Consider the following 8,422-nt stretch of genomic DNA (forward strand, 5'->3'; position numbering starts at 1 on the left):
AGTTCAGAATATATTACGGTTTACCGTAAAGTGGATGTCGGCCAACTCGCTTGAGATCAATCCCGACAAGACAGAGGTCCTGACTGTCCCCCCAAAAAACAGCCCGTGGTGTGAACTTTTTTGGCCACGGAAGCTGGGGTCTGCCCCCTCCCCAGTCCCTGTGGTGAAAAGTCTAGGTATTAAAATAGACTCTGATCTCACCATGGCTAGGCAAGTTACATCAGTTGTGGGGACATGCATTGGCCTCCTGAGGCAATTACGTAAACTTGTACCCCTCCTGTCTACGACCTCATTGCAGATGATTGTGTCTGCTACCATTATTTCAAGGCTGGATTATGGCAACGCCTTGTACATTGGCCTGCCATTAAACTTGATCAGGAAATTGCAGGTGGTGCAGAACGATGCAGCCCGTCTGATTTTTGGCCTGCCCAGAAGGGCGCATGCCTCTGACCTCCTTACCAAACTGCACTGGCTGCCGATGAAGCAAAGAGCCATCTTCAAAGGCCTCTGCATCACTCATAAAGCCCTATATGGCCAAGCCCCTGCATACATTAAGGAGCGCTTTCAAATATATACCCCGAGACGTGTTCTGCGGTCCTCGGAGGTGGGTCTTTTAGCCCCCCCTCGGTTTAAACTCACCTCCAAGGGGGGCAGGGCTTGTTCGACTCTTCTTCCACATCTCTGGAACAACCTGCCGGAACATCTGCGCAAGGAGCCCGTTCTTTTGAAATTCAGGAAACTTCTTAAAACTATCCTGTTTAGAGAGTCATTAGAATAACACCTCACTTTTTCTTATGTTATTGCACGGTACTAGGACGCTATCTTCCTCTCCAAAGCGCGAAGAGACCAGTTGGTGAATCTGCGCTATATAAAAGTCCTTTAACATAACATAACATAACACTTGTTTACTATTCTGTATTCCCCTAAGTCTCCCGATAAAAATGGTACCTCACTTGTGTGGGTAGGACTAGTGCTTGCAACAGGAAATGGCGCAAAACGCAATGTGGACACATTACATTTTTCCAGGGACAACTGACCCTTTTTTCACAATGTGCCTAGCTGTGCATTTTGGACCCAAGCTCACTCGGCATCTAGGGAAACCTAGCAAATATATACATTTTTTTAAATGAGACACCCAGGGGAACCCAGGATGGGGTGACGTGTGTGGCTATCACCAGGTTCTGTTACCCAGAATCCCTTGCAAGCCTCAAACCTTGTAAAAAAAACACATTTTCCTCACATTTGTGTGATGGAAAGTTCTGGAATCTGTGGGGAGCCACAAATATCTACCCACCGGGCATTCCCTCAAGTTGCCTGATAAAAATGGAACCTCACTTATGTGGGTAGGCCTAGTGCCCGCGACAGGAAACGGCCCAAAACGCAACATTGACACATCACATTTTTCCAGTGAAAACTGACCCTTTTTTGGCAATGTGCCTAGATGTGGATTTTGGTCCCTAGCTCACCCGGCATCTAGGGAAACCTAGCAAACATATACTTTTTTTAAATGAGACACCCGGGGGAATCCAGGATGGGGTGACGTGTGTGGCTATCACCAGGTTCTGTTACCCAGAATCCCTTGCAAACCTCAAAATTTGTAAAGAAAAACAAATTTTGCTCACATTTCTGTGATGGAAAGTTCTGGAATCTGTGGGGAGCCACAAATATCTACCCATCCAGCATTCTGTATTATTATAAAGAGTATTATGATACAAAGAAGAGATATTACTTCAAAATTATAAATGTTCGTGTGTCACAATAATCTGTGGTCATTAAACATGTCCAATGTTTACTGTTTACTGTTAAGAGCCCAGCATAAAAGGTCTTCAGTCCCTTTTTCACCAACACCCTACACCTTAGATATTCTACTTCTCTCCCCCACCTTTCCCTTTCCCACTTTGTTCCCTTACTACCCCTCTCCCCATCACTTTTGCCTCGGGGAAGGATGTGCTGTGCTTCTTACAAGCATATTCAATTGTATAAGGCTCTGCCTTATAATGACACACAAGCACCGGAGTAATATTTTGTTGTTTGATATTTTTTACATTTATAACCATTCCAACAGCATTAGTGACTAAAAGAATTAGATATGTATTGCACGTTAACGCTGCCTGTTTCTCATCCTATACGTCCATTGTATTCCAAGCAATGTCCTTCTTTTTTAATCATCTTACCCTGCACAGGACATTGTTTACCCTCTTTTCTTCATTATTGCAACCATCCTGATAACTATATCCATATTGATTTGAAACTCTGGGTCAGTATCTGCCCTCCACTGAAGATACTGCCCCAGTGGGCCTGCAGCAGCCCTTCAGAGTAGGTGCAGAAGTACCAGGCCTGCAGCAGTGCTTCATTGAAGTCATTCAGCAATAGGTTTGCAACACCCCTCCGCCACTTAATATGCTGTAGCAAAGGACATAGGGCCTCATTCATGAGTTTTTGCCGTAGGGCAGAGCCAAAGGCCTTCCTGCTGTGCTGCCCACAGCAAAAGAAAAGGGTAGGAATGTGCCATATCTATCAGATACCCGCATTCCTGTATTAAAGGGGCGTGCAATGGGTGTTGCTTGGGGCGTTCCCAGCAACATCCATGGCTTTTTGACACTGCCCCAGATTTACGAGGAATTGTAACTCTGAGGCAGCGCCAAAAACGTAAGCCTCCCCAGGGGAGAAGTAAGGGAGGCACAACAAGGAGAAATATATTTAGTTCTACTCGTATTTCCTTTTTCTATGTGTGCTGCATTCTGCAACACACATAGAAAGAGGAAAATGCCTCTTGGGATTGTTTTTGTGCAGGACGGTTTACCGTCCTGCACAAAAATGATAATCCCGAACAACGCAGACACTCTTGTGCCATGGTGCAAAGGTGCCTGCGTTGGCCGACAGCAGCCCATTGTGCGCCAGCGTAGGGGAAAAGAGCATGAATGTGCTGCGTATGATAGATGAATGAATACACCATAAAAAGACTCCACACATGTTAAAAAATATAGCTTATTATATTCTGAACAAAACAAGACCAAAAGCATACACATCTATTAAGTACTTTTCAAGTTATCCTAGTCAATGCATAAAGGAAACACTGGGTTAGAAATGCATTTGCTTCTCTTAAGTTCTTTTCGGTAACACTTTGTGAGCTCATAATGATCGAAGTCATGGAGCGGAAAATTGAGCTTCCTCACAAAGTACTCTACTTTGAGCAGGGGCTAACAGCTACTAACCCTAGATATTTAAAGCCAGTTACTTGAGATCGATGTGATTATTAGGTTCTGGCTGCCTGTAATAGAGCGCCAAAAGTTATGGTGACTTTATTTGGGACACGGTACCTTTCAGTAGCGAGTCGCGCTGGAGTCCGACGCCTCTGTGTCAAGGGAACGTGGGTAGATGTTATAATCTTCCTCCTTCAGGAATTATAGGTTGCGCTGAGTCACGCTAAACCGCTTTTGAGGTTTGAGAAGCAGGCGACTGTGATGCGCGAGTCTCCCCATCCGGGACCGACTTGGAGGTTAGAGCCACACTGGAATGGGCTCTCTGTCTTCTGACACTTTGTAGGGTGTGCCGAGCTGCGCTGAATTGTTTTTGGTGGTGCAGCTTTGGAGGAACAGCTGATCCCTCTAGTCTTTGATTGACAAGGCAGAAGCGAAGATTCTCAGTCGATGCATGCTGTAGATTATGTCTTTTCTTTATAAAGCCAGCTGCAGATATTTGGTTCAAAAACCCACAATGGGTTGTGGCAAATCCAGCAGTTGGTTGTGAAAGGGAAGTCCTTTATGGCCCAGAGACTTTCTGAAACAGGGGGCAATCCAAGAGCCCTTGGAAAACACTTGTGATGGGCCACATAAGAAAGTAGCAGGCATGAGGCCAGCATATCAAGGCATGTTGCAAGGTGGCAGTCCCTCCTGCAGCCCAGCAATCAGAAGGCGGCAGGCCATCACAGCAAAGCAGTTAACAGAGTGGTAGTCCTTCCTGGCAGCACAGCTGTCCTTCTAGCAATGTGCAGATGTAGAGCCAGCAGCACCTGGTTACATGTCCCGTGCAGTGTCTAATTAGCTGGGGTCAGAGCCCCAGTCCTTATAACCAAAAAGGCCTTTAATGTAGGGAATGACTTCAAAAGAGCCCTCAGAAGTGTACAAAGATCCCTTTCAGCCCAGCCCTGGCTCCCGGCTATCACTAGGGGGTAAATCAGCCCTTTGTGTGAGGGCAGGACACAACCTATTCAGATGTAAGGCTGAACCACCTCTCCCTCTTCCTGACCAGGAAGACTATCAGTATGCAGATGAATGCAGACGTATCCCCTGTCTCACCCAGCCTTTCCTGTGTAGTGGCTGTCTAGAGGGAATGTACAAAGTGTAGGTGTCACCCAGCCTAGACGTGTTTTGGAGACAGACTGTCCGGCACAAAGAGTTATAAACACAGAGGAATGTCCACTTTCTAATAGTGGCATTGCTAAAATAGTAATGTGAAATCCAGCTTCACCAGCAAGGAGGATTTATCACTACTATTCCAAACCTACTAAACATCGTAAAGCTACTCCTTTCTGATTCTGAATCACCACTTAAAAGTATATAACGTAATTCCCAATGCAAGCCTATGAGAGAAGTAGGCCTCACAGAGGAGAAAAACGAAATAGGCTGTTTGTCACTACCAGGATATCCAAAACATAATAGTACATGTCCTACCTTTTATTTATAGAGCACCCTGCCCATAGGGATATCTAGGTCCTACCTTACGGGTGACCTATCAATCAATCAATAAACATTTGTAGAGCGCACTACATACCCATGAGGGTCTCAAGGTGCTGGGAGGGGCGCTACTGATCGAACAGCCAGGCCTTGAGAAGCCTCCTGAGGGTCAGCAGGTCTTGGGTCTGTGGTAGGTTCAGTGGGAGGGTGTTGCAGGTCTTGGTGGCGAGGTGGGAGAAGGCCCTCCCGCCGGTGGTTGTTCTTCGGATGCGCGGGACGGTGGCGAGTGCGAGGTCGGCAGAGCGGAGCTAGTGCTTGGAGATGTAGAAGGAAAGTCGTTTGTTGAGGTAGGCTGGGCCGGTCTTGTGCAGTGCCTTGTGTGCCTGGATGAGGAGCTTGAAGGATATCCTCTTGTTGACAGGCAGCCAGTGCAGGTTTCTCAGGTGGGGGGGATGCGGCCTTGGCATGGTACATCGAGGACCAGTCGTGCCGAGGCATATTGGATGCGTTGCAGTCGTTTGATGAGCTTGGTCAGGGCTCCCGCGTAGAGGGCGTTTTTCGTAGTGGAGTCTGCTGCTGACGAGGGCCTGGGTGACTGTTCTTCTTGTATCTGTAAGGATCCACCTGTAGATCTTGCAGAGCATGCGGAGGGTGTTGAAGCAGGAGGAGGAGATGGAGTTGACTTGCTTGGTCATGGAGAGCGTTGAGTCGAGGATGATTCCCAGGTTGCATGCGTGGTCGGTGGGTGTCGGGGCTGCCCCCAGTGTCGTCGGCCACCAGGAGTCGTCCCAGGCTGAGGGGTTGGAGCCGAGGATGAGGACCTCCGTTTTGTTCGTGTTCAGCTTCAGTCGGCTGGTCTTCATCCAGTCGGCGACGGCCTTCATTCCTTCGTGGAGGTTGGCTTTGGCGGTGATGGGGTCCTTGGTGAGGGAGACGATCAGTTGAGTGTCGTCGGCGTAGGAGATTATGTTGAGATCGTGCTGTCGGGCGACGTGTGCGAGCGGGCCATGTAAATGTTGAACAGTGTCGGGTTGAGGGAGGAACCCTGGGGTACGCCGCAGATGATCTCTGAGGCTTCGGATCGGAATGGGGGAGGAGGACGCTCTTGGTTCTGCCGGAGAGGAAGGAGGTGGTCCATTCCAGGGCTTTGTCTTGGATCCCTACGGCATGGAGGCGTGCTCGTAGTGTGCGGTGGCAGACGGTGTTGAAGGCGGCAGAGAGCAGTATCCTGATGTCGTCGGTGGCAGCGATGAAGGTGGTCTCGGTGCTGTGGTTGCTGCGGAACCCTGACTGGGAAGGGTCCAGGATTCTGTTTTCTTCGAGGTATCGGGTTAGCTGTCTAGTGACAATCTTCTCGATGACCTTGGCCGGGAACGGGAGCAGAGAAATGGGCCGGAAGTTCTTGAGGTCTCTAGGGTCTGCTTTGGGTTTTTTGAGTAGGGCGTTGATCTCGGCATGTTTCCAGCTCTCTGGGAAGGTGTGTAATAAAAGGGGAGTTTAAGGCTTGGCTAGTAGTATATAATGCCAAGTCAAAGTTCTTGAGACTTGAGACCCTCGCAGGTGAGTAGTGTGCTCTACAAAACCCCTTATTGATTGATTGAAAGTGGCAGTAAACTGCACACACAGAGACTGCAGTGGCAGACCTGAGACAGGTTTGAAAAGCTACTTCTGTGGGTGGCACAATAAGGCCCACTAGTAGCATTTAATTTACAGGCCCCGGGTATATAGTATACCACTTTACAAGGGATTTACAATTTAATCAGATATGCCAAGCTGATGTAAGATGAGTATACCATGTATAGGGGAGCTGGCACATGCACTTTAGCACTGGGTAAAAGTGGTAAAGTGCCCAGAGTCCTAAAGCCAAAATAAGAAGGTCAGAAAATGGGAAAAGGAAGGCAAAAGGTTTGGGGTAACCCTGCAAAAGGGGCTATTTCCAACAATCTAGGACCAGGAGTGTAGGAATCGGGTACTACTTACCAAAGTATAGTTACTGGAGCCGAGTAAGTGCTGTGCCAGCTATACCATTTTGTTTGAGCCCATAGGCCCTTGACTTATCAGTAATTCATGCTCAGTGGGTTGGCTTACCTGTGATCTCATAAGAGGATGGGTCCAAGTTCAAAGAAAGAGGAGGGTCTGCTTTATTTTCATGAGTTCGGCATAATCTTCCCAATGGACGTTACTCAGAACGAGAATATGGCAGTGACTCCTAGGTGCAATAACTAGGTCATGAATTTTAGCTTGCCCTAGGAGTTTGCTTTATTAGAATAATGTTTTATCTTCATTTGCTGTGCATGGTTTAGGGTGTTGCTAACGGCAACAACTAACATGTAAGGCCAAGTAACCTTACAACTGGAGATTAATCTGTCATCCCACAGAGGGAGCAGGGAATGTGGCACCCTATCTAGGAAGTGATAAGACATCTGTGTCATGGGATGTGTGGATTATATCAGTGCCCACACATGTGTAAAGCCTCATTAGAGCTGTGGTTTGCTCTGGTGCTTGACACTACGTAGAGCTGCACTGCCTGAGGTTATAACATATGGCAGAATGCTATGATTACTTACTGGTAATCCCCATTATTCTTAGTCTTACTCGTCCTCGACCCAGTCATCACTAATAAGTATGACTGGGTCGAGGATGAGGGACGTAGAGGTAATGCTATGATTACTTACCGGTAATCCCCATTACTCTTAGTCCTACTCGTCCTCGACCCAGTCATCACTAATAAGTATGACTGGGTCGAGGACGAGGGACGTAGAGGTAATGCTATGATTACTTACCGGTAATCCCCATTACTCTTAGTCCTACTCGTCCTCGACCCAGTCATCACTAATAAGTATGACTGGTTCGAGGACGAGGGACGTAGAGGTAATGCTATGATTACTTACCGGTAATCACCATTACTCTTAGTCCTACTCGTCCTCGACCCAGTCATACTTATTAGTTATGACTGGGTCGAGGACGAGGGACGTAGAGGTAATGCATGGTCTCCATGGTGGGATGCTCAACATCTACAACCTGCTTGGAGGCTGCACTGAGGGCTGGGTTAGGAGTAATGCTGGCACCCAAAAACCACTCATGGGAACCATGTGTGATGGTCTTGGACAATGGGCCGAGCTGGAATGAAGGCATTTTGCCACAGATCCTGCACAGAATTGCTGGCACAGTCAGAGCCGGGCTGGCCTACTGTGCACCCGATGATTCGGTGGCCTAACAGGTTGGGGATGGATGTACTACCGGCTAGCAAAACATTTTTGGTCTCAAAAAAGCACACAGTTCCAGAGTAGTTTGTGGCACTGAGGGTAACTACTTTTTGTGCAGATGTGCGCCCCTTGTGAAACAAGAATTAAATCAGAGTGAAGTAAGTCAAAGGCAAGAGTGGGCTGACCCATTGCCATGTGCTGTGTGCTGTAGTGGGTGGAAGAAAAATGTGAATAAGACAACAACGAATGTTTGAAGAGGGCTGTCTGCAGGCCTCTATAAATATTATAATTTTAGTAAAATAAAAAGTCTTGGATAATGCCTGTTCTAAAACTAGAACTTCCTCGGTGAATATAAAAAGAAGCTGTTTCCTGAAATATACATTCCAGAAATAATGTTTGGGTGCGTACAAACGTCCAAGGGGACATACCAAGAAAAAACACAAGAGTAGGGAATGCTGCTGTCTTGAATATCCAATACGATACCGGAAAGCAGTGCTGACATGGCCAGAGCACATACTTCCAGACAATGTTTTCTATTGG

Source organism: Triturus cristatus, chromosome 5_2 (assembly GCF_964204655.1).
Source record: "Triturus cristatus chromosome 5_2, aTriCri1.1, whole genome shotgun sequence".
NCBI classification, from domain to species: Eukaryota; Metazoa; Chordata; class Amphibia; order Caudata; family Salamandridae; genus Triturus; species Triturus cristatus.